Raw genomic sequence first — 24,812 nt, 5'->3', positions numbered from 1 at the left:
AAAATATTTTCTGATATCGTGTTTACTTTATATTTTAAATGCCGTTTATACGAAGGAAAGTATTTTAATTGAACCCAGCAATGGACATTATGCTGCTTAAGTGACTGGACTTCGGCTGAAGATGCTTTTATGTTATAGTGCAGCTCTTTCCAAGCCTGCGAGCAATAACCCCGGTGGTATAAACAGACGTATGAATCAACTGTTACAAGTGCTAAGGTGCGCGATGACCACTACCAACCCCTGCTCCGATCGCTCTGAACTCGTGAGACTTATCGCCTGTCCTCAAAGTCACACCCGCAAACACAGGGAGGCCCGACTCACGTGTACACGATCCACCAGTTACACGCGACGGGGCGAACTGAACAAGAAGACATTATCAGAGGGGGGATTAAACGAGCTCTGAGCCCCGGGGGGCCGGGAAGGGCGTGCGCTGAGCACAGAGGCCCCCCGCACAGGTCGCCCGCTGCCACCCACCCCAGGGCTGTGCCGGGGCGACGGGAGGGGAAGCAGGCCATGGAGAGTGGTGAGGAGCAACCCACCCTCTCCCTCAAGGCGCTGACCCGCAGTGGGTACCCCCCGCCCCCGCCAGGAAACTTCCCGAAGCCCTGTCAGGCTCGAGCCGGCCCCCGCCATGCGGGCCCCGCCTACTCTGCGACACGGCTGCGACCTGCAGAGGCCCAAGCAGCGAGGCTGCGGGCTGCACCCTGACCGCTCAGAACCGGGCTGGGCGTGGAGCTGTCAGGTGAGTCAGAGGAAGCGGCAAAGGCAGGAAAATGAGGGTGAGGGAAGCTCAGTCTGGTCAGGAAGTCGCAGCCCATGGTTATGCGTGTTAACCGTGCGTGTGTGTGTTGACTCAAGACTTCGGCCCTAGGAACTTCAAATGCACCTGGCTGCAAGTTATGAAACAAAGAAGTGAGGCATGCTTCAGATTCCTGAGGCGTTTACCGTCTAACGAGGAGAAAGATAAGCAAACAGCTATTTAGTTTGGGATTAAATATTAGACGGGACCATGCAAAATGACATTAAAAACAGAGCACCGCAGAGGGGTAGCATGAAGGAATTTTCCAGGGGGCGACAGGACTGTTCTGTACCTTGCTTGTGGGGGCGGGTCCACACTCAACGCGTTTGTTAAAACTCTCAGAGGGGCACACCAGAGTGCATTCTACTGGGTACAGATTACAGAATAAACGTGAGAAGCAGCTGAATGTCAGTGACTTCACATAGTTCGGCCTCACGGAGGCGACGTGCAGACGCAGTCTGAGGATGGACAGAGGGGCGACAGCCTCGTGAGTGACGGCCGCTTAACTGGAGCCTTGAGCCAGTAAAGATGCCTTCCAGCAAGGAAGAGGCAGGGGGTAGGGGGCAGCGGGCAGGGGGGCGGGGGGCAGGGGGGCAGCGGGCAGGCGAGCAGGGGGGCGGGGGGCAGCGGGCAGGCGAGCAGGGGGGCCAGGGGGTAGGGGGCAGCGGGCAGGCGAGCAGGGGGGCCAGGGGGTGGGGGGCAGCGGGCAGGCGAGCGGGGGGGCGGGGGGCAGCGGGCAGGCGAGCAGGGGGGCCAGGGGGTAGGGGGCAGCGGGCAGGCGAGCAGGGGGGCCAGGGGCTGGGGGGCAGCGGGCAGGCGAGCAGGGGGCAGCCAGGTACAGGGATGTGGGCGTGAGCACGAAGTTATGCAAACTCTCAGGCTGTCTGGAGAACAGCAAACCAGGCAGTAGAAAGTTCCTGAAAGTAGGAAAGCCAAAAAAGAGTGGGGGGTGGGGTGAAGGGGTGAGGGGAGGAATTAGGTTATGGGGTCCCTTAGAGACCAGAGGAAAGAGAGGATTTATTCTACAAAGACACCAACGTCTTTAAGCTGAAGTCTCCTTTGGAAAGTAACTTAGGTAAAAACACGGAGGGCCGGTTCGTTGCAAGAGGCATTAGAGGCAGGAAGATGGCCAGAGGGCTTCTTAGGCAGGGTGTGAGAATCCCTTGGGACGGCTCCAAACGTGTGTGTGTGCGCGCGCATGTACATGTGAGCACGTGTGCGCACACACGAGTACACGCGTTTTCCCAGGGCGAGGGCCTGCGGGCTTCACTGGATCCTCAGCAGGCTCGCAGCCTCAGAAGGGTCGAGGACAGTGCAGCGCGGGGCCGGGCGGCTTGAGATTCTGGCACGGTGCCGGCGACCGGGGGTGCCGGGCGGGGGCGCACAGGGAGGAGCGGAAGGGGCTCCCGTTACACCAAAAACAAAAAGCAACTCCACTTCAAAGACGCGAATGCTTAACCTTACCACTCGGGTCACCCTACGCTGCAGGTTTTCCCTCATTTTTGTGGCCAAAGTATTTCTGGCCAGAGACAGAGAAGGGCGGGCTGCGGAGGGCCCTTCTCGCGCACGCTAATACAAAGCAGATGAGGAAACCGTCTTCGAAGTCCTGGGCAGAGTGGCCTCTCTGTGCGTGCCCGCTCCACACCCCTCGCCCCAGGCCCGCAAGGCACCCAAATGACCACCGACCAGCAAAGGCAGCTACAGGGACCGAACAGATAGGGCTATTTTTGTTAAATATACAAAACATTTTACATGACTTGAGGTTTTTACAGGTGAGGAATCTGACTCACGGCGTGGATTACCTTCAGTGAACATAGCTGTTTCTTGTGTCTTACACTCACACCACGCACTGTGGCACCGACTCACACTGGGGTCTTCCCGATTTGTCCCCTCTCCGAACCTCTAAAGTTAGGACAGTGGCCGACGCACAGCAGTGCTCAAGGCTGGGTCCAGAACGGTGTAATCACTCACCTCTGCCTCACTGTCTAAGGAAAACAAAAAGTCCTGTGGGTTCAAAACCAATTTTTAAAACACCTTCTGTTCCACACGTAATGTAAGACAAGACTCCAGTTTAAGAACAAACCAACACCAAGTCTGACCAGGGCCAGCGCAGTGGCCCGAGGGGCACGGGACGCGGGGTCCTGGGCGCTCGCAGGCTCCCGTGTCCCACCTGAACTTAGGGAAGTCAAGGTCAGTGTCCACGGTGGGGTGCTGGAAGGTGCTGGAAGGTCCGGAATGGCGTGCGGAGTTGGTGGCTGGGGCGACGTCCTGCGGGGACGATGCCCCGTCTCCGTGCACCAGCCCGGCTCCCGGCTGACACATGCACAGAGTCATCTGCAAGCCGAGGTGGGGCATCCCCGAGGCCAGCTGCACAGCCAGCTCCCCCAGGGCACCGAGGGCCGCCCCGGCCGCCCCTCAGCCGCCTGCGAGCGGCCGCGGCCTGGGAGGCGCCGCTTCTCAGCAACTTCCTCCCGTTCCACTCGCAGCCCTGCGCCCCCACGTGTCCCCACGCGCCCCCACTCGGGAGGGGCTGGCTGCCTGACTCCGCTCCCAGGGTGGCTCAGCTCACTCCCGTTTTGATGGCATACGTCTTTCAAGGGCTGAAATGTTTTTCACAAACTAGTTTCAAGATACTCAAAAGAGAAAGCACTGTGCAGTGAACCCATCCATCCCGTGGACTCAGCAGGATCAAGATTTGGACTTATTTCCTTCATTACCCCATTTTTCTCTTTTTCCTTTCATCCTTCGTGGGAGTACTTTCAAAGGCACTCGGCTCTTCAAATGCCTCTCTAAAAAATTAAGTTTCAAAAACATAACTACGATGTTACCATCCCACGAAACAAAATCAAAAATAACTCTCGGTATCATGTAACACTGCGTCCACGATAAAACTGTTCCGATTGTTTGAAAAACGTCTTTTTCCCCCAGACACATTCTAATCAAGATGCAATGGGACCCACACATGGGTCACCCCGGCTCTTCGCTGGCTGCGAGCCGGGCGGCCCCTCCCCCGCCGCCAGGAGCTGAATGCCACCAGCGGCCACGCCTGCTCCGGCCCCACCTGCTCCGGCCGGCCGCCCACATTCTGGATCTGTCCCCTCGCGTCCTCGGAGTGTCACTTGTTTAATCCCTCGCTCGCTCTCTCTCCCTCTCGCCTCCTGTGAACTGCAGCTCCAGAAGCCTGATCAAGCGCACGCGCCGCGTCTGGCGCGTCACTCACAGAGCCGTGCGCTTCCTGCCGCGTGACATCGGGACGCCCAGCGTGCTGGCCCCTCGGAGGCGGTGACGACCTGACCCGCGCTGCGAAGTCCTCGGCAGCCTCTCAGCCAGCGGTGCCGCCTGCCGACAGGCACCGCACCCACCTGTCACGTCATCAAGAGCTGCACAATGACCACGTTCTAATTCCACCACCCCCTCCACGGCTATCAGCTGAAATTCTTCCGTGAGGAACCTGCCCTTATGAGTTACCGGAATTTGTTTACCGTATTGCAGCGGATACACAAAAGGCTTATCAGGATAAGTACAAAATTCTTTCAGTTGCTAACTCTCAAAGGGAGACTAGGACCTTAATTCTGAATTCATCCAATGGAGTCCAATGAGTTGTTTGTTTGACTGTCTTTAAAATATTCTTAAAAACGCACAGGTTTTACATATTCTGCATTCCCAGTAATTGCGTTTTTATGTCTGGACTTCTGAAATTGTCCCAAACGGCCCCTCATGTTAGCTGCTGTGTCCCCTAACACGACCCTAATAATCTTGAGTAACTTCTTTGCTCTCGAGCACACAAAAATGTTCCAGGCTCACAGACGCCTTTCGGCCTCAGACCCGGGGCTGACCCTCCCTCCCAAGAGCCTGCTCAGGCGTGACGGGTGGCACGAGGCACGGTCACCACGGGGGTCATCACTGCCCCCGGACCGTCCCATGGGCAGGGCCAGGAAATGTGCTTTTTGTTTTCAGTTAAAAAAAAACAGTTCATACCGATATTTCTAATTAAAATTTCCCATTAGAGAGCTTTACCCGAGTGCTGCAGAGGTTTCTAACTCCCCTTCCTGGCCGTGTGCCTCTGCACTCCGATTACGGACGGAAGGCCGCTGGTCTTCCCCACAAAGACGCTGACTTGGGGGTGCGGGCACGTGTGTGCACATGTGTGCACAAGGATGTTCATGCACGTGGAACTGCTGTGCACTGGGCCCTATGCTACTGAGCACTTTTTAACGAAGTGTTGAATACTGTTAAATGGATTCTGGGCATCTATGCAAAGGACCATATGATTCGTTTTTCTTCTAAAATCTATTGACTTAATATAATAAATTACACAAATGGATTAATAAGCCACATTTGAATTCCTGGAATAAACTTGATCTTTTTTATGTACATCAGATTATATTTGTTCCCATTTTACTTAAAAATTTCGCAGTTATTGATAAATACTGAGCCTTTATCGGATTTCAGTGTTAATGCTAATTCACTTCACTAAAAGAACCTGAAGTCCTGTCTTTCTTGTGCCCTGAGAGGCTGAGGCCGCACGACATTGTCTGAGTTTGAACACCGGGAAGAACCCCCCTGGGAACGCCTGCACGTGATGCTTCATCGCTCTTCTGCAATTTTTCCTGCCTCCTGTATTATTTGGTCCTTTAGATGTGTTGTCTCTACTGGGATCACTTTTAGTAAGTTATATTTTAATAAAAGGTGCATCTAGGCTTTCAAATATATTTGCATGGAGTTGTGCCAACTAATCCCCTGTTTTATTTTAAATTTCCTATTTTGATGGTTATTTCCCCCTTGTCATACTTTATTTGGATGTACATTGTTTTCTTCTTCCAGTTTTTAGAAATTGGGTGGGCTAGCAGTTTTTCTCTCTTCTTGATCTTTATCTCAAGGACGAGATTCTTGATTTATTACTTCTACTTTCCGATTACTAACCAGTTAATTTCTGTTTTTATACTTATTCATGCTTTCCTTCTGTCTTCCTTTACTTTGTTGCTTATTTCTCCAGTGTATTGAGTTTGATGCTCAGTTCATTTTTTCCATATTTTGTTTCGATTTTTATCTATATAGGTACATATGCTATGAATCTTCCCAAGTGCTATTTCAACTGCATCCCATAGACTGACATGGCATGTTTTTAATCTATTTTCTTAGAATTCTGTAGTTTTCAGATTTTCCTCTAATCCGAGAATTGTATCAGAGAGTTGTAAATGCCCTAGATTTAATAGCCTTTTCAAAACATGCATAGAGGGCCTTGAACCTTTACTTAAGTCTGACACCTGGCGCGAACGGGCACTCCCCCCGCAAAACGTCCATGTGTGAGCAAGTTTCGTTTGCGTCTGCAGCTGCGCTGCCTTTTTCTCTGTGCGTTGCTAACCCTCCCCCTCCAGTGCCAGCAGCTTCACTCGAGAGGATTCCGGCGTCCGCTCCCGACCCAGGGCCACGGCCAGGCCCGGGGTCCTCGCCCATCAGACGCAGGGATCCCGGAAAACACGGGACCGCGCCGGGCCTCCTTCCACGCCTCCAGCTGCCTGCGCGGGGCACCGCCTCAGGCTCCAGGTGTCGGTTCCACGTCACAGCCGCCCTGTGACTGACGGTCAGTCGCTGTCTTCAGTCGCTGTCTCCATCCAGATGAGTGGCTGCTCCGCAAGCCGCTGTTTCTCTCCCACTGGCCGCGAACGCTGAGGCCTTTGGAGCCTCGTGAGCCCTCGCGCACTCCCTTCTTGGCACCCGCGTCAGGATCGTCCTCAAGTGGGGGCGAACATCGCGGGCCCCTGTGCGGACTCCACATCATCAGCTTCACGGAATTATTTTAACGACCAAAACTTTTTACACAAACAAAACCAAAAGTTTTTTACAATCGACCTACATAAGGTCAACTGTTGCAAATGATCCATTAGTGTCTAAAACCAAGGCATAGTCCCCACGACTGGGGCACGCATTTCAACACACCCGTCCGCAGACCTGGCCCCCGACTGCTCACTCGGGCCGTGGGCAGCCCCCCTGAGGCCCGCACTGGCGCGATCGGGGAGACTGACGTGGGGTGTCCAGCGCCCACTGCCCCCCTCGTCACCTGCAGCTCCTGCTGCAGCGAAGTCGCTTCTGTGCCCTTCAGAGCAGGGTATTAGCAACGATCGTTTCGTCTATAGTCTTTAGCCTTCACGGCATCTCTGTTTCTGGCCTAAATTCCGCCTTGTCCGATAGCAGGATGCGCCTTTTGTAAGCGTTTCGCCGGGATCTTTCCCAAGCCTTTGCTTGTAACTCTTCTCAACCAAATCACGTGTCTCCATGTCCAGCCCAGAGCTAGACGCGGCCTGGCCAGCCAGCCGAGATCTGGAACTGTTAATAGCAACTGAGGCCTACGCGCACGTACCGATATTTGTGTAATCCTTACTGCCTACGATGGGGTCCGCTCCCTCTGTTCTTTTTCTCTGTTTTGGCATTCCTTCGGGTGGTTGGGAAGTTTTGTGCTTCTTCGTACTAATGCCTCTATGTACTATTCCTAGTCACCCCTTTATTCGGTGCTTACCTGTTGGCTTCACGACTGGAAAATTAACATTCAGAGCTAGCGTGGCCTGAGTCCAAAGGCGGGCTCTTTTCCCCGTAAAGTAAAGCCTGGGATGCTAAGGAAGGCTTTCAGGAAGAAGAAAAAGAATACAACTTTTCCCTCTTTCTAAAGAAGAGGAAGATAGAAGTTAGGAAAAATGAAGGGAAGAGCTGGGGAATTCAGAAAAGGAAATCATATAGAAATATGGAAAATAATTCAAAGGTCTGCAAAAGTTGAGGTATATTAATCTGATATTTAGTAATTTTGGTTTGAAAATGAACAGATTAACCCTCAGGCTATGCATAAACATGACATTCGTAAAGGGCCACACTTTTTAAATTTCTAAGAAAAACTTCAGTTAGCAGTTTAGAGTCTTCTAAAATTAGTTAAGTAAATAGAAATAATTGGTGTGAAATGCAAGGTTAGCTGTGTGGGAAAATGTCTAATTGAGGGTTGTAAGTTTCTTGTACCTCAAGAAGAATAAATATTTTGAAGAGTAACACTGAAGGTGGCGTTTTAAAAGAAATTAAATGGTTATTAAAAGCCAGGAGAACAGCGGCGGAAAGGAAATGGGAACAGAACAATGCAAGGAAAGGCTGACAGAGTGACGCGCAGGTCAGCAGCAGTCGAAAGATCCCATTCAGGTTTTAATTACATTTTAAGCGGTGGAAGGAAATGCACGCTGCAAACCGGAATAGGTCACTGTGTAAAACTCTAAACTTCCACTTGTCAACTTTTTACCTTATATATTGGAAAAGAAAAACCATAAAGGGCAAACTGTCCGACCTGAAGAGTGCCACGCGACGCGAACCGGGACGGGGAGGCGCCGTGTGCCACCGTCACACGTCACCGGCGTGGCGAGGACGCGGGAAGGGAACGCTGCCTGGACCGCGGCGGGGGTGGAAATCCCGCGGCCCTGCGGGAAGGCGCGGTGGCACTCTGCGACGCTTTCGCCCTCCAAACCTGCTTCCAGAGACTCACCCGTAAACGACAGCCACGTAAACCGCAAACACGGAGCCGTCGGGACGCCCGCTGCAGCCGTGTTCAAAACGATGGAAAGGGGGAAAACCGGGCGCGGCCACAGAAAAGGCTGCCACGGCGTGAAGGGCGCGAAGGCCGGGGGGAGCAGTGGCGTCACAGAGACGCTCAGAGCCACCACAAAGTCACGGCCGCTGCCCCCAGCCGGCCCTCTGCCCTGTTTAACCGCCGGCTCACAGCCGTCTGCTGCTGCGACCAAGGCCCCGGTCCTGGCAATGACGAGGGACATCGCGCCGACGCACGCTGTGTGAGTGAACCTGACACACGCACGCACACACATGCACACATGCGCACACACGCACGCACACACCCCTCCTGGACGCGAGCGGCTCAGCCTGACGCACGCGCCTTCACTCTGCAGGGCGGGCCTGCCTGTGTTTACGGCTTTACCGAGGTCTACTGCACGTACCATAAAACTCACCCATTTAAAGGGCAAAGTTCATGGGTTTTTATTGCAGACAGGCAGATCCTGACCGGCACAGAGAGGATGAAAAATCAATTAGCATCCCCCGGTCCCAGCCACACCACCCTCCCCTCCGCCGCGGTGCTCCCTGGGGCGCCCCGCTAAGCCATGGCCACCTCCACCCCCGGCAGCACCTCCTGGTGGCCGGCAAGCCTGGGAGGGAGCCAGTTCTGCTCTCTAAGCCAGGCCCCCAATCCCTCTGGGAACGGGCCCTGGGCTCAGAACACACGGCCCTATCGAAATCTGAGGAAACAAGGATAAATGGGTGACGGCAAGAAAATCACCTTGTGTACCATTAAAATATAGAGAGTGAGTTAGTTGGCAGTGTAGAAGCAAAGGCTTTTTTAAAAAAAGTTTTTGCATAATGTTTGTCCTTATTCCCATAAATAATCAAAATACCACAAATAACCATTCGCACCCATCGAACAGTAAAGAATTATTTGGGACAAGAAATGAATTCATATCCACGATGGACGATAAAGACTCAAAGAGCTAAACGTCCTGGAAGAACCAGAGCGAACACAAAGCACAGGAGAGTGTGAGTCTTACGCCTGAATGTGCCATAAATCGCAACAAGCACAAACACACGGAACGTGCCCATTTCACCGAACATCAATTTAAACTGTGTAGAAAGATAAAACGAAACTCCACAAAATCCATGGAGACACACACAGATACCGAGAGGTTAAGAATAAAAAGAGGAAAAAATGTGTCTACAGGACGAATTGAGATTCTAGGGATGGTGGACTAGATAATTCAGACCAAGTCTCCCTCTGAACATAACCGGAAAAATGTAAAGGACGTTTTCTTAACGGTGTCATGGAGTCTGCGAGACAGCAGACACCTGAGAAGCCAAATCCTGGGCGAACGCAGGCCCAGGAAGGCGGCCCGAGGCATGGGGGCCACTTGCCCCTCGGGTGCCCCCTGATTCTGGAGCGTGGCTGAGTGGCACTGTCACTCCATCCAAGGACCAGGGCACAGAAATTGGAGTCCAAGGCTCCCCCAGGTCAGGGAGCCTGGTGAACCATCCCTAACCTGGGTCGGGACCCTATGTAGTGCTCCCCAAAGGTGAGGACGAGCCGGGGCTCGGCAGCCTTCGCAGGCCTTAACCTGAGCTCTGCACCCTCGGTCCTTGAGGTGGCCTGAGGGGACCCCAGAGCCACCACTGCCAAGTGCCTGGCAGAAACAGACGCGAACTCGTTTTGGAAGATTCCTACAGAGTCCTAGATCTTGAGTTATTTTGAATTTTTTTCATTTTTCTGGCACTCAATCAAAAATTATCAGACATATAAAAAGACAAGACTGTGGGAGGAAAAAAGGAAGAAACCACAAATAATAGAATACTCTTGGTCACGCTCGCCATACGTTAGAATGAAACATTAAGATAAGTTTTAAAAAAAGAAAAGATAAGTTTTCTTACTATGTTCAACAAAAGACAAGACTGATCGTTTCGGTAGACACTGGGAAACTATAAAAGAGAACCAAGATACATATGAAAAGAGGCCCCATCTCGTTAGTAATTACAGAAATGCACCCTAAAACCACAGTGTGCTACTGTACACCCCAACTCTGATGGCTAAAATTTTTAAAAACTGACAACATCAAGTGTTGCTAAAAACAGAGTAACAGGAACCCTCATGCGCCACTGGTAAGATTACAAATTGTTTAAACACTTTAGAGCCCTCTGTAGTATTATCGAATAAAACTGAGCACACAGGCAACCTACGATGCAGTAATTCTACAGCCGGGTTACATGTCCAGCAAGAAACGCACGCTCGTGGACACCAAGGGCCACACACAAAAAACATCGAACGGCCAAACCCAATCGCTAGAAGGAAAAACAGCGTCCCTCATCACGGCTGTAGACTTTACCATACTTATTTCAGTAAGTTAATTGATCGAGCAGAGAAAAGCTAAATAACAATGATCGAACCTGACCTAAAGGAAGTATAATCAGAGGACACGTTATTTTCAACCCCACAGAGGACACTAAAAAAAAAAAAAAATGATTCCATGAGGCAATAATGCAAATTTCAACAATTATCAGAGGATCACTGTCATCTTAGCAATGAAATCGAGAGCGAAAGGGAACCAGTTTAAGCCCTTCTTCTTGGAAACGTGTGGACCGAGTGCTAAATCATCGCGGCTGAGTGAAGAGACCACAAAGGAAATACTTAAAAAGCTTAAGACTGCTGACGACGGCAGCACTAAGTGCATGGGACTCAGCTAAGTTACCAACCAGAAACCTGACGTTTCCCGTGTGTACTGGAAAAGAAGGAATGCTGAAAAGCAATGACCTAAACGTGCAACTCAAAAGTCAGAGGAAGGACGGGCAGCATCTACGAGGATATGAGCAGAACAACGAAACTAAAAATCAACAGTAAAAAGAAGTGATAAAATCAAATGCTGGTCATTTTGAAAAGGCCAAAGAAAAATACAGAAAGTATAAACAGTATCAGGAGTGGGAAAAAAGATCAGGGCTACTGATACGGCTGACATTTTAAAAAGTCAGAATATAATGAAGGACTTTGTGCCAATAACAACTGAAAGTCTGGGGGAAAATAAACAGTTTGGAAGAAGAATGTAACAACAAAATTGACTCAAGAAGAAATATAAAACTTGAAGAAACCTAGAAGAACTAAAGGAATTGAATCAGCAGTTCGAAACCTGCCCCCTCAAGACAAACTGGAAGCGAACCAGCAGGTAGAATCCTGGACAGCAGGCCCCGCCGAGACTGCAGGCGGGTCACACCGAACATTCAAGACCCGCGTTCGCACGAACCACTCCGGGAGACAGAAGAGGCTGGTCTCACTCCTGGCTCATGTAACGAAGACAGGAAAACCCAGGAGCCGACCGAACGAGACGAGTACGACCATCTCACGAACACAGATGTCAGACTCTTTAAAAATGTCAGAAAACCCAATTTTGCAAAGTCTTACACAACAACATTGTCAGGTACGACTTATCCAAGTGACACAAAGTATCCTCCTGGAAAACCCATTAATATGATTTTGAAGTTCACCACAATGACGTGTACGTGTCAATTAAGACAGAGAAAAATGGCATTATCTCGATGAGTATGGAGAAGGCGCCCTTTAAAATTCAACACTCGTTCGTGATACAAACTCTTAGCAAACTAAAACGACAAGAGGATTTCTCTAATCTGACAAAAGTGACCCACAAAACCATACAGCGACACCCACGCTCACGGCCGAAACACTGGGCGAGGGCGTTCGCGAGGACCGCCTCCCCCGGGCAGCGCGCTGGGGCGCCCGACGCACACTGAGGCTCAGGGCAAGAAGAACCGCCGCGACACAGGGACCGGGCCGTCCAGAGAATGACCGCGGAAATCCACGTCCTTAGAACGCAAGTGACAGATTGCTGCTTACAATGTGAAAATACTAACGTCAGTTATAGCGTCTCTACATCGGCATAGTTAGATAATGAAAATGACACATAAGCCATTTGTAACGGCAAAAAGACGAACGATCGTACAAGATAGAACGTGATGGAAGTGATGACAGAGCGGAGGTGTGCTCTGCCCAAGCACGACAGTCCCAATTATAAAGATAACGCTTCCCCTCCCCCAGTCTGATTCTATTCACCCAACGGCAGTCCTCCTACAGGGACTTGGTCCCAACCCGGGCAAGGAAGACGAAAGGACCAAGCACGGCCAAGGCAACTTCAAGGAACTAAGCTGGGGAAGGCACTCGCCAGACCGGTTTTCAAGATTTGTTATTAAGTTACAGCAATTAAGACCGTGTGGCTTCAACGCAGAGACAGGTAAACAGCCCAGGGAAACGAGGAAGCAGACCCACGGCCCCACAGAGACTGCGTCTGACACACGCCGGCACGCTGCCGACTCGGCCGGTTACCCGTCCCGAGACTCACAGAGGAATCTCTGCCTCTCGCCACATTCGAAACATAAATTTCACAATGAAGGATCCGAATGTGAAAAGTGAACCCTAAAACCTTTTAAAAAGACATAAGGAAAACATCTTTACGGCAGGGGAAAAATGGGGTTTTTAAACGAAACATTAAAAATGGTAAAAATCATAAAGGAAAAGGCCAATAAACGCAACTACATTAAAATTAAGACGTGAAAGAGAAGTGAGAGACAAACCACAGACGAGACATTTGCGACACAGATCACCACTAAAGAACCAATAACACAATATATAAAGAACCCGTACAAATGAATAATCAATCTTCTCTCCAAAACAACTTAGCTCCATTTCTTTCATTTTGTAAAGCAAATATTTAACTTCTCTGAGAATATTTTTTCTTATTGTCATTTCTAACACAGAACTCTAAAGTTAATTCGACTAGTATTAGAACTATTGAAAACCATTTGAAAACTCATGTATCTTAGCTATTTTTATGATTATAAAGTAATTCATAACTAGAAATTTTATAAAGCTCTTAACACGTACATGTGAAATATTATTTAAAACATTGAAATTAAATTAAAAAGAAACAAACATACAAAAGCATCACGATAATCATCCTTCCTGCATACACAGACACACATCACTGCTGACGTTTTGGATTTTTTCTACACTGCTTCCATCAGCACACACAGGCACGCACGTATGCACTGTGGCTCGTACACTAACATTAGCACATGCATGACAATCGGGCCTGACACGGGAGGGGGTCGCCCGGCGATGGCAGCAGGGGCCGGCTCAGGGCGGCTGGCCCGGGAGCTCACTCGCTCCTAGAGCCACAGAGGCTGACGTCACTGTGCAAGAAGACGAGGGTGAGGACCGCACGCGGGGGCAGGACCGAGCTGAGCTGTGGGGAGAGAGCTCGTGGAGAAAGAGACGGTCCCGTCGGAGAGGAGGCAGGGGTCGGGTGTCGTGAGGGAGTTTCAAGGGGACACTGCCCGGCTGCCAGGTCCTGCAGGGAGGTGACGGAAAACGGGGCTGAGGGAAGGCCGCCGAGGGGACCGCGGTGAGCACATCAGGTGACAGGAATGCGAAGAAAGCGGGAGATACAGACGAGCGTGTGGATCGTACAGTCACCAAGTCTGCAGGAAAGAGGGCGACGAGCCAGCGGCAGTGTTTTCCAAGACGGCAGGAATCCGTTTAGCTCTAGGGAGAGAAACCCGCCACGCCCAAAAGACAGAAGGTGCTGGAATAGAGAAGAAGACACGGACGAGGACACGTGGCCGGCCGTGGGACCTCACGCAGGAGGGGACGGAGGTAACGGAGCCGATGAGGACAGGACTCCGGCCCGGGTGAAGGGGGCGCACTCAGTGCCAAGACCTGGCACGGGACAAAACTCTCCTACGGTCAAGAAGCGCACGAGACTGCATCTGACAGCTCAACTAGAAATACAACGACGACGACAACGACAACAACACCCCCACTGTGCGCCTCGACCCACCCACGGCCTGAGAACCAAGCCAGCATTGGAGCGAAACTCCACACACACCGACGCTAAGGGGGATTTCTGCAACTGGTTAGCCCCTGACACGAATGCCGGCAGGCTCGTTTTCTTAACAGAGGGGGAAAAAAACAGATTTATTTTAACATTACTTTTGACAGCGCCAGTGTCGGCCACAGCAGGGCACATGCTACGTGTCACAACCGTCTCTGTGCTGCATGGGCGACCGCGTAATTGCTAGTTTAGGGTAGAGAATCAAAAGCAAAACAATTCAAAGTGAAATAACCCAACCCATGTTTTCCCAAAGGTCTGTGATTAAGCGAGGAATGTGATGACTCAGGGCACTTGTCTCACGGGGCACTGAGGTCGCTCCTCTGTGACCTGTGACAGAGCAGCGGGCGGGGCTGGCACTGCGACCCCCTCAGCTCCTTCCACACCGGAGCCCCCCCACACACACACACATACACACAGGGCCCTGTGGAAAGCCGGCCTGCCTTGGGTGATGCCCAGTTAAGCCCGTCCTGCGGACAGGGACCCAGCGAGCTGGAGAAAGGAGAACGCGGCCGAGCCCTTCGCTGCTCCTCAGAGAGACATCGGAAGTTCAGGGGTAATGGGCGTTTCAAAAAGAATGTTTGCCTTCCGAGCATGTGATAAGGGACGCATACGACAGCCGCCTCTGGGGCTTCAAAGTGGTTTCCAAGTCACAGACGAACATTTGGGACATCTGCGAGACGCGAAGGCCCCTGGCTGCGCTGCGTGAAGTCGCTGTGACTTGAGGCGGTGAAGCGCGCCCAGGTCCTCCCCTGAGGGCGGTCACGCGCGTGCCCGGCCGCCGGCCCGAGGGGCTGCCACACCCTGCAGGTCCCTGCAAGTCAGTTCCCTGCCGAAGTCTCTGCGGGAGCTGCAACCGCGGCCCTCGGAAGTCTCTGGAGCGCAGCTGCCAGGGACGACGTCACGGCGACATCACGGCACCTGTCCCCCCCGCCCCGCAGGCACACCCTCTGCCCTCCGCCCCGGGCACACCCCGAAACACCCACGGGTCTCCGGGGTGCAATGTCCAGCTCTGACTCTCCAGTTAGTTCAAGCTGCCGCCATAAGGCGCTTCTCTGCCTTCAAAGGTTCTTATTCTCAAGTTTCTCCTCAAATACTTTTAATTTAAAATCTTTCTATTCACTTTGAAAACTTTCTACTTGCCTCCTCTGCTCTAATTACGGATAACGACCCTCCGAACCGCCACCTCCTCCTAACATTCTGTGTCCGGCCCGTGCTGGTGGCCTCCCCGGTGGGCACCGCTGGACTCTGGACCCTGCTTCCCCTCCCAAGGTCGTTCCTAGGACTTCAGAATTCCTGGGGTGACCTCGCCCCAGGCCCGCCCGGTGGTCCACGCCCAGCGCCGCACCCGGGTGCAGCCTCCACCCTTGCTGGTCCTCCCAGTTCCCTCTAACTGCACTTCCTCCCGTCACCCATCTGTCAGCTGTCGCCTGTCACCTGGCTGTCACCTCTCCTCCCCCCATCCTTCTCTGCACCCTCCCTTCGTGACCAGCCAGCCCCGGGCCGAGGCACTCCGCTGGGGACGCCCACACAGGCTGGCCCTGGCGCAGGCGTGTGCGCTGACCTCTGCTGGCCGCTCCGCCCTGCCCGCCCGCGCCCTCCTGTCCCCGCCGCGCCCCCTCCCCCCACCCCCGGCCGGGCATCATCGCCTCCCTCAGAACCCCCACCCACGCCCACCGAGCCACCAAAACCACCCCCAGCCCCAGACTCATCTCCTCCTGCTGGGGGGTGGGGGTGGGCACTGTCCCCTCCAGGGCCCTGAACCCCACCCTTCCCCCCCCCCACACACACACGCACAGGGCAGAGCCCTCCTCCCTCCGTCCGTCCCCCTCCTCCTTCTGGGACCTCCCAGGCTCCCCCAGCGCATAGAGATGCTCAGCACTTTCCCATCTTTTAAAAAACCTGGTCCACGTCAGTAATTCCAAGCTTTCCACGGAGACCGCTGAAGGCCGCGCTGCGCACGGAGCATAGCGCTCGGCTCAGCCTCCCTCACGCTCTGTCACCGCGTTCTGTCCTCTGGTCACACCCCGCCTCCCCGGCCCGGCGACTGTGAACCCGACGCTCACTCCTGCTGTTCGGCCGCCCCGTCCCAGCCTCCAGCCTTCCTGTGGGGAGCCCGAGGACCACCCGCCCGCTGTCCCAGGTGACACTCACTGCCCCGCGCCCGGGGCTCTGCTCGCTCAGCTCTGGGCTCGGTTTCAGATGTCTGCTGGGACTGCTGGGTGACCCCGCGCTCCTCGTGAATGCACCACAGCGCAGCACCTAATAGCTTCAAAAAGCAGTCTCCAGAGCCCCACCTGTGCACAACGTGCAAAGTGAACGGCAACACTGACCCAGTTCGACATATAAAAAAACAACACGCTTAACACAATCACCGTTTGAAGAGTAAGTCCGGGGAGCAGAGGCACGAGCCACGGCCTTTCCCGCATAACTCTCCCGAGAGCTCAGTAGCTCCAGGTGAGCTGTTCTTCTGCCCTGGTCCAAAAAATACCTGGCTAAGAGAACATGCATGCACGTGCACACACAAGCACATATGACACACGCACACATGAGTGCACAGGCATGCACACAAGCGCGCACACACACACACACACACTGTTCATTTCCTAAAAAGAAATCTGATCATATGCTCTGTCTAGTATGACACTAAAACAAAGTTTAGATGCACTGAAGTACGGCCCTGCCTCGAGGCACGCCGTCCCAATCTTGCGCCTAGTAAGCTCTTCAAGGGGAAAATAAACATTTAACCACTTAAAATTAAACTGTCCATTTCAAACCCCCGCTGTGGGCACGAAGCCTACGCCTGCTCGGTCTGCTTCGCGATGCCGCGGAAGCCGGGGTCTCGCGGGTCTGCACGACGAAACAGCAGGAACAAGAACATAAGGAACTGTGTAATTTCCGAAAGGCTGAAAGCAAATTTTCATGCCAAAATAGTGTGAAAATGCCAGCGCTTATATTTACCTAAAAAAAAAAAAAATGAGTGTAACTCAGAGTATATAGCTAGGTCAAAATGCAAAAAGCAAGACACTTTTAAAAGCTGGTTTGTGGTTCCCATTCTCTACTTATAATGACTCTTCCAAATTTTAATGCACACCAGAGAATGGAAAAACAAAGTTAACGAATGCTGACAAAGATGGCTCCTGTCACATTAAAACACAGAAATAAACGCCAAACCGTGATTTTAAAAAGAGAAAGCTAAAATCATGCCTGGTATATAACGAGTTTTAAATAACGCGCTTCACTAGATTACTTTTCAGAAAATCAGTAACACACTTGGCTTCTTTCTGACAGCACGGGAGTCCTTACAAACAGAAGCACTTTCATTTTTCGTCCCGATGAACAGAACAGGGCCAGCTCTGTCGCTCGAGGCCCCGGGCCTCTGGACGCGCACCCGCTCCGCCCACGCTGCTTCTACTTGTCATACGTTTGCAGCGGTTAGAACCAAGCCACCTCCTGCTGGAAAGGATTATCCTCTCTCCTTTCCACATTAAATCTATGGTCCTCCAGCTGTAACTAGATGATGGCCCAGGGCAGGAACAACGAAGTCTTTAACCCAAAGGACCCAGGTGACAGGTGACCGGTGACGACGTGCCGCCAGGCTGTCACTGTGGACGGGCACGCGATGGGAAGTGCTGCCCCCATGTGGCCACCGACCTGCAGCACAGCCGCAGGGGCACCAGTGAGAAGCTCGGGTCTAAAGAGACAGGTTCAACGCCCACCGCTGGGGTCGCCAGATGCAGACTGACATCATCCACGCACAAGCACCTTCCCTGGGCTTCTGTCTGGGCGACAGGAATGCTCGACACCACCGCCGTGTCCGCGTGTGCCTTGCCAGGCGCCCACGCGGCTTCGGCGGATGGGACGTGCAAGTTCGCAGACGATGCTGGGGCCCCATGAAATGACGTCTTTCCTGCTCACGGCCACATCTTGCAGGGGACACGTCACTCCACGTGGCCTTCGGTTAACAGTACAGCTGGGTGTGACGGTCACGCGCGACTTCCTTCGGTACGGGACAGAGCGCTGCCTCGGCTCTTTGAGTTTGGGTACCCGGTCTCTGCCCAGTCCCCGCTCTGTGACCTGGGGCCCTCCCGCCCCATCTCCAGCCGCCCAGGGTCTCCTCCAAGACACTCCATCCCCCCCCCAAGACAGAGCCTTCAGCCACTGACCTCTATGCACCGAAGGCCCCTCGCCAAGCCCTGACTGTCCCCAACCCCAGGTCAGCCTCTCAGCACCCCTGAAGGTGACAGCTAACGCCAATAATAGCCTCTGGAAACAGCTGCTGTCCAAGGCCATCAGCGGCTTTCAGAAAGGGACTTCCAGAACACGCGGAACGCGAGGGTCTTCCACAACGAACAGGCCACCAGGAGGACCGGGTCTTCTGACGGCTCCCGCGTCAGGCCCTGAGGGGCGAGCCCTCCTGCCAGCCAGGCCAGGGACTCTCGTGCGTCACCCCCTTCGCCACGGGAAAGGAACTGCAAGGCGCCGAGGACAAGGGAGGCCGCCTCCCACCTCCTTCCCAGGCACCTGAGCCACTGCGGGGGCCGCCGTGTCCGCCATGTGGGATCCCCACTTCTCACTCTGCAGTTGGTCCCCCAGAAACCTCTGCTACTATGGGACGGGGGCTTCCCTAAAACAGAAAACATTAGAGACACAAAACACACTCTGAAAATTCCGTTTCTCATCCTTATGCTCAGAAGTCACGGAAGAACCAGATGAGTCTGATGCTTTCACTTTGACCAGCAGGAGCGGAACGGTGTCTGTTTCACAGAGGAAAACGACCAGTTTCCTACAGATGTGAAATGACGTGTGTGTGTGTGTGTGCGTGCGCGCACGCGCGCACAGACACAGACACGTCACGTTACTTGTTATGATCCTCCGAGTTTACTTGTTTGTCAATAACAAATGTGGAGCTCAAATGATGCAGTTCACTGAGTGAAAAGCAACAGACTACAAGATCATCTCTGAAAAGCTACAGTAGATCCATTTTAGATTTAAAAAATTATCTCCATAAATTTACTCATTCAGCACACATGAAAATATTTTTCATTTCTATGTTTGCAACCTCCTCCGGCCTGCCCGCCCGCTCCACTGCCCTTGGCCAATGTCACCTCCAACTGTCCCCCGAGCCCTGCCTGTCCCCGCTCAGCACCCGAGGGTGAGTTCCACTGTAGTGCGCCCTATTCATAGATTGCGCGTGGGGGGTGGGGGGCTGTAAGCACCAGAAATGTGATATAGAACTGTCAGAGCCCGTGACATCAGCTCAGTAGAGTTTGAAACAGGAAACAGGGTGACTCTTTGTTTTATGACTTTACAAAAAATTACATTATTCCTCCTCTCAAGATAAAAAAGAAGGAAAAAGATAAACTCTAGTCCCCGCCCCTCAAAGGCCCTCCAGCTGCTGGCGGGTAGGGACGCCTTCGCCCTCCCCCGCCGTTCCAGGCTGCGTGTCGGGATCTCGTGCCCTCCTCGGCCTCCCTGCCCCTGTCGCCCACCATGAACTGCTCCTCCCCTCCAGCGGCGCTGGGCTGGCGCTGGGCTGGCGCTGAGCGTTAGCCCTCTTAGTTCACAAAACCATCCTGGCGGAAAAACCTTTTTCCAATGAAATAGTGTCTGCCTCCCGTCCCCTTCCTCATTTTCGTAGAACAGGTAATAGCCAAGGTGCTGGAGGCTCAAGACCCACCCAGCCCAGCAGCTGTGTCCGAGGATTCGCCAGAGCAGTTTGTCTCTAGCCTCATCTGGGAACACGCGGGTCTGTGCGACTGGCACGGGGAGTCTGAGCACGGGCCGCGGGGCCACCGGGGCCCGTGTGACCGGGTCTGTGTGACCGGCACGGGGAGTCTGAGCACGGGCCACAGGGGCCTGTGTGACCGGGTCTGTGCGACCGGCACGGGGAGTCTGAGCATGGGCCGCGGGGCCACCGGGGCCCGTGTGACCGGGTCTGTGTGACCGGCACGGGGAGTCTGAGCACGGGCCACAGGGGCCCGTGTGACCGGGTCTGTGCGACCGGCACGGGGAGTCTGAGCACGGGCCGCGGGGCCACCGGGGCGTGCTCGGCACAGCTCGTCGTCTCTGCAGATCACAGCTCGCGCTGCAAGCTGTGGTTTTTGCTTCCGTCTTCAGTGCCACCTCACAGCCTACCTGCCAGCCAGGCCCTTTATTCACGGAATCAAATCCCTTCATTCATTCAACAAATATTTGTGTTGAGCTCTACTAAGTCCTTAGCATTATGCTAGGTATTAGGAAGCTATGCGGTTCTGTGACACGTAATTTGTGTTTGAAATTAGGGAGGCAATATTTAGACATAAATTATGACAGGAGAGGTCCTGTAAGGCCATACTACAATAACAAACACTTCCTGGAAAGAGGGGAACTTGGGGAGCAATTCGTTCTGGATTGACAAGTTTTCAAAGAATTAACTAAAAATACCACTTATGTACAAACAAGGGCTTTTTGTATTTTAACCATCTGTCCACATTTTTCCCTAAATGTATTACTCACTGTCCTGCCTTCATGAGCTGAACACAATTTGGTGACGTGCTATTGAATTTTAGTTGGGCAAATCTAAATCATGCAACACAAAATATTTAAAAAGTATCACTTCAGATACGAATCTGAAATCATGCAAATGCCCCAAATTAAAATTAAGCATCAAGAATCACATAATTTCACACTAGCAGACTGAGTGAACTAACTATATAACCAGACAGGTTTATCTAAAATGAGAAAGTGAGCCTCCCAACTGTATGAATCTTGAATTATGCAGAGGCCTCAGACATGGAGCTCTCATGAGATGTCATGATATTGACTATAATTTAACCCACTGTGGCATTAACTTTCGGGTTTGCACAGCAGCGAGTTCCTGACCCGCTGGGGTCTGCAGGTGGCGTCAGCTCAGCATGCCGGCTACTCCTCCTCCCTCCTAACTCCATCCAGCCATCCCCCGCACCCCAGGGGGGAATCGCCTCTGGGGAGAAGGGAAACGTCCGGCCTCCGCTGCCCCTTTCTCCTTGCCGGGAACAGAGATGTGAGTGCGGACCCGCGGCAGCCACGCGGAGGCCACGGGGTGACGAGCGGCCTGGGACACGGACGAGGCAGCCGGGAAAGGGGCGAACGCTGGGTGTCCGGGGACATCGCAGAGCAGCTGTGCCGGCCCTCGCCGCTCACCCTGCGTCTGGACTCCCAGGGGCGGGACTGCGTAAGCGTCCGCACTGTGTAGGCCACATTCCCGCTGCCTCAGGACACGGCAGCCTGGACGCGCTGAGAGCAGAAGCCGCCACCGTCGCCTCCTCCCCGCCCACCGCCCCGGCGCCTCCGCCGCCTCCGCCGCCAGCACCGCCACCGGTATTGTCGCCACCCGCACCATCGCCACCGTCGCCATCGTCACTGCCACCTCTACCAGCACCACTACAGCTACTCCAGCTATTCAAAAACTGTCCCCATTATTTCGTGGAGCTGAGGCCCGTGCTCCACAACAGAAGTCAACAGAGTGAGGGGGTCACTTTACCTGACTATGTGTCAGTCACGTGACTTCGCAGGTCCTTCTGCTTCTCAGCCCCCATACTGTAACATGGAACGGTTTCTCAGCTCTTCTCCACTCAGCCGCCAGTTACTGAAGCGACCGGTCAGCCGACAATCAGCCACCAAACATTTATGAGCATAAAGCTAGCCACGCTCAGCGTCCTGGGGAACACGAGACCCGTGAGGGGTGACACGCACGAGGCAGTCAGCTGCCTACACGTGCGCTTGGAGTTGAGGGCGCAGTGGGGAGATCTGCTGGTGGCCTTGGGGCCGGCGCCCACAATGACACGGGAAGACGGCCGAGTCAGCAGAGCCGGCGTGGGCAGGGCCCCGGGGCCGGCGACGCTCGCTGCTGCTCCCTCCGGGCTCGTGTGGCGGGGAGCCGGCGGGGGTGCCCACCGTGGGCGACACAAAGGGAAGGAGCGGGCGGCAGGATGAGCTGGTGCGCGCTGACCCCTCAGACCTTCTGCCTCCACCATTTTCACCGGCTCCCTGTTCACCGGCCAGGCGCCCACGCCACGTCAAGAGGAAAACAAACGGGGTGTGTGTCCAAAGTCACAGGGATACTTCGTTTTGAGACAGGCCTCTGGGGTCCCTCAGTGTCCCACAGAGGTCCTAGCCGGGGGCCTCGGGGGTGCAGGGAGGAGGAGACTTGCATCTCTGATGTCTCCGCCGGGGTACGCTTGTTTTCTACGGGCCTACGCACAGACTCGTCCTTGCCAGGAGAAAGAGCTTCTTTTTAAATGTGAAAAATTGCTGATCGTTAAAAAACCAGAGAACTATTATTCAGGCTGCAGTGAAATATGACTCATTACCCCCAAAATGTACAAAAATGTAACAGTCCAAATAATATCTTATTACCGCATATTTTCCCTCATGATAAAAACTCCTCTAAAGGTTTTGAAACATGTATCATTTTTGCATAACGGTTCCCAGGGACCACTGAATTCTTTCGCCCAAGGCTACGGGACCAGAGCCATAATTTATTCATTGTTCCACTGCTTCTATTTATTGTGCATAAAACTTTCTGTTGTATGGATCTGTTGGCAGAATAAGAGAAAACTAGCAGTCTAGGTTTACACCCACAAAGCAAGAAATAAATGACTCCGCTCGACAGTCAGGATGAGCGGATCTTGCCCAGCTGGCTCCATTCTCCCACCTTAGGTGGGAGGAATAATCGGGAGAAGCTGTAAAATTTCAAGCAGTCTGTTGAATTTTTCATTATCACTGAAAATTCCTTGACTAGACACTTAGAATCCGAGAGGGGAGAGGGGACGGTGAAGACGCAGCCTGACGGCTCCCAACAAGCACGACCGAATGACACGGGCCAGCCAGAGGCAGACGCCGAGGACTGGCCTAAGGACAGAAGGCCGTGTTTCTTCGTATTTACTATCAACATGTCACTCCATTAGTCAAGGCACAGCTTCAGAACACACTTGGCCACTCCAGGCCTTGCCCGAGAAACTTTTAGCAGGTATCGCTGGGACACTGACTCAAGGAGCGAGGGACACTGGATGGACCCCTGTCCCCCTGACCCGTCAGTGAGCTATGCTGCCAGTTAATTGTGCTGCGGGGTTTACGAAATGAACCGAGAGCCAGTCCCATCTGACCCCCACCGAGAGCGCTGGGACCTTCACCTCTCCCTGGGAGCGGCAGCCTCCACCTGAGCCAGGGCCATGGCCAACCGTCTCGGCCGGGACCTGCGGCTTCTTGGCCGGAAACCGGGAGGCTGAAGCACAGCAAGTGGGTCTCCTGCTCCACTGGCCATGTTCTTCCAAAAGCAACAAAAACAGTATTTTCTCTTAGGCAAAGATGAAAGCAAAATGTGAACATAAAAATGTAAATGTTACTGCCGGTCGTCCTTTGACCTACGCCCACGACAGCAGATTATGAATTAATAGGTTTAAGTCTTTCTATTTACCCTGGCAGTCGGAGGAATCCACACAGTTCATACAAGTTTTTACAAAGTTTAAAACAGTATATGACAAATTTTTCAGTCTTTTTTCCCCGTCTTTTTGAAAGAGAACATTTATAAAGAGCTAACCGTGGTGGCAAAGCTATTTCCTAAGGGGATAAGGACCACATCTTCTTATAATCGGGAAGTCATTACAGACCCTTTGCCAAGGGTCCGCCCCTTAGACTCTGTGGCTAAAGTTTTAAAATTTGGTTTTCCACAATTGTATTACAGAGACAACTGCATTAGAGAACCAGCTCTGAATACCCCGTACCTCCCAGGAAACTTTTTCTAACCTACACTTTTTTTAAAAAATAGTAGCATTTCCTTCTTTTCAAAAAGAAGACAGAATTTTCAAAGTGGGATAAAATTCTTTTTAGTCCCATGCCAAAGATGCTATATGTCCCTATGTGTTTGGGTTATTATTACAGTATGAATTGTCATTGCTTATGGCAGAAAGTAGGGGGAGCCAAGCTGGTAAATTCTTTTTATTTTTTGTATTGTTCAAAAAATCAGTTTATTGCTTTTCTATAAATGGAAGGTGCTTGTTGTAAAATTTCCTGTTCATCTAAAAATGTTCAGAGTACAATATAAAATGCTGCCCCATGAGCCACGACTGAGAAAACCTGAGAATGAAAATGAACTCAAACTGCAAAAAACCCAAAACTGACCTCAGTGATTACATTTCATTCATTTGCTCCCATTACTGATGGACGAACGATCTGCACCCGAAGCCCGTGGCTTCAACGCACTCTGGAAGGTGACGTGAAATTGTGAACAGTGCAGTCCGCTGTCGAGTCGTGATTACAGCAGCTCGTGTGGCTGCTCCCAGCACTGGCCTCTGCGAACCTCCACGTCAAAACGCTTCCCCTCCCCTCCAGAGCTGCTACGACTCCGGTCTTTTGTGATAATGTCGAACAGGAAAGATCATCAAAAAGAAAGAAATTAACTCTGACTGTTAACTGCACGTGGGTGGTGGTATTTTTCCCTTGCTTGGTGCGTACCGACTTCATTCACCCAGATCTATTCTTTATGAAATGAGACAGTGAATCAATATCAATAATTT

At 52.5% G+C, this 24,812-nt stretch overlaps 1 protein-coding gene and 1 long non-coding RNA gene across 5 annotated transcripts in view; one reads left to right on the top strand and one right to left on the bottom strand.

Moving 5' to 3' along the window:
• TJP1 (tight junction protein 1) overlaps nt 1–24,812 on the bottom strand; it is a 147,775-nt gene that overhangs the window by 112,301 nt on the left and 10,662 nt on the right. The window lies entirely within an intron of this gene.
• Nucleotides 1,145–5,178, top strand: LOC118611411. The gene is made up of 2 exons (XR_004954367.1): nt 1,145–1,355; nt 3,971–5,178. It is a non-coding gene; the product is annotated as an uncharacterized LOC118611411 (long non-coding RNA).

This window comes from Rousettus aegyptiacus, unplaced genomic scaffold (genome assembly GCF_014176215.1).
Source record: "Rousettus aegyptiacus isolate mRouAeg1 unplaced genomic scaffold, mRouAeg1.p scaffold_m13_p_14, whole genome shotgun sequence".
Lineage (NCBI taxonomy): Eukaryota > Metazoa > Chordata > Mammalia > Chiroptera > Pteropodidae > Rousettus > Rousettus aegyptiacus.
This window is presented reverse-complemented; position numbering and strand designations above follow the sequence as displayed.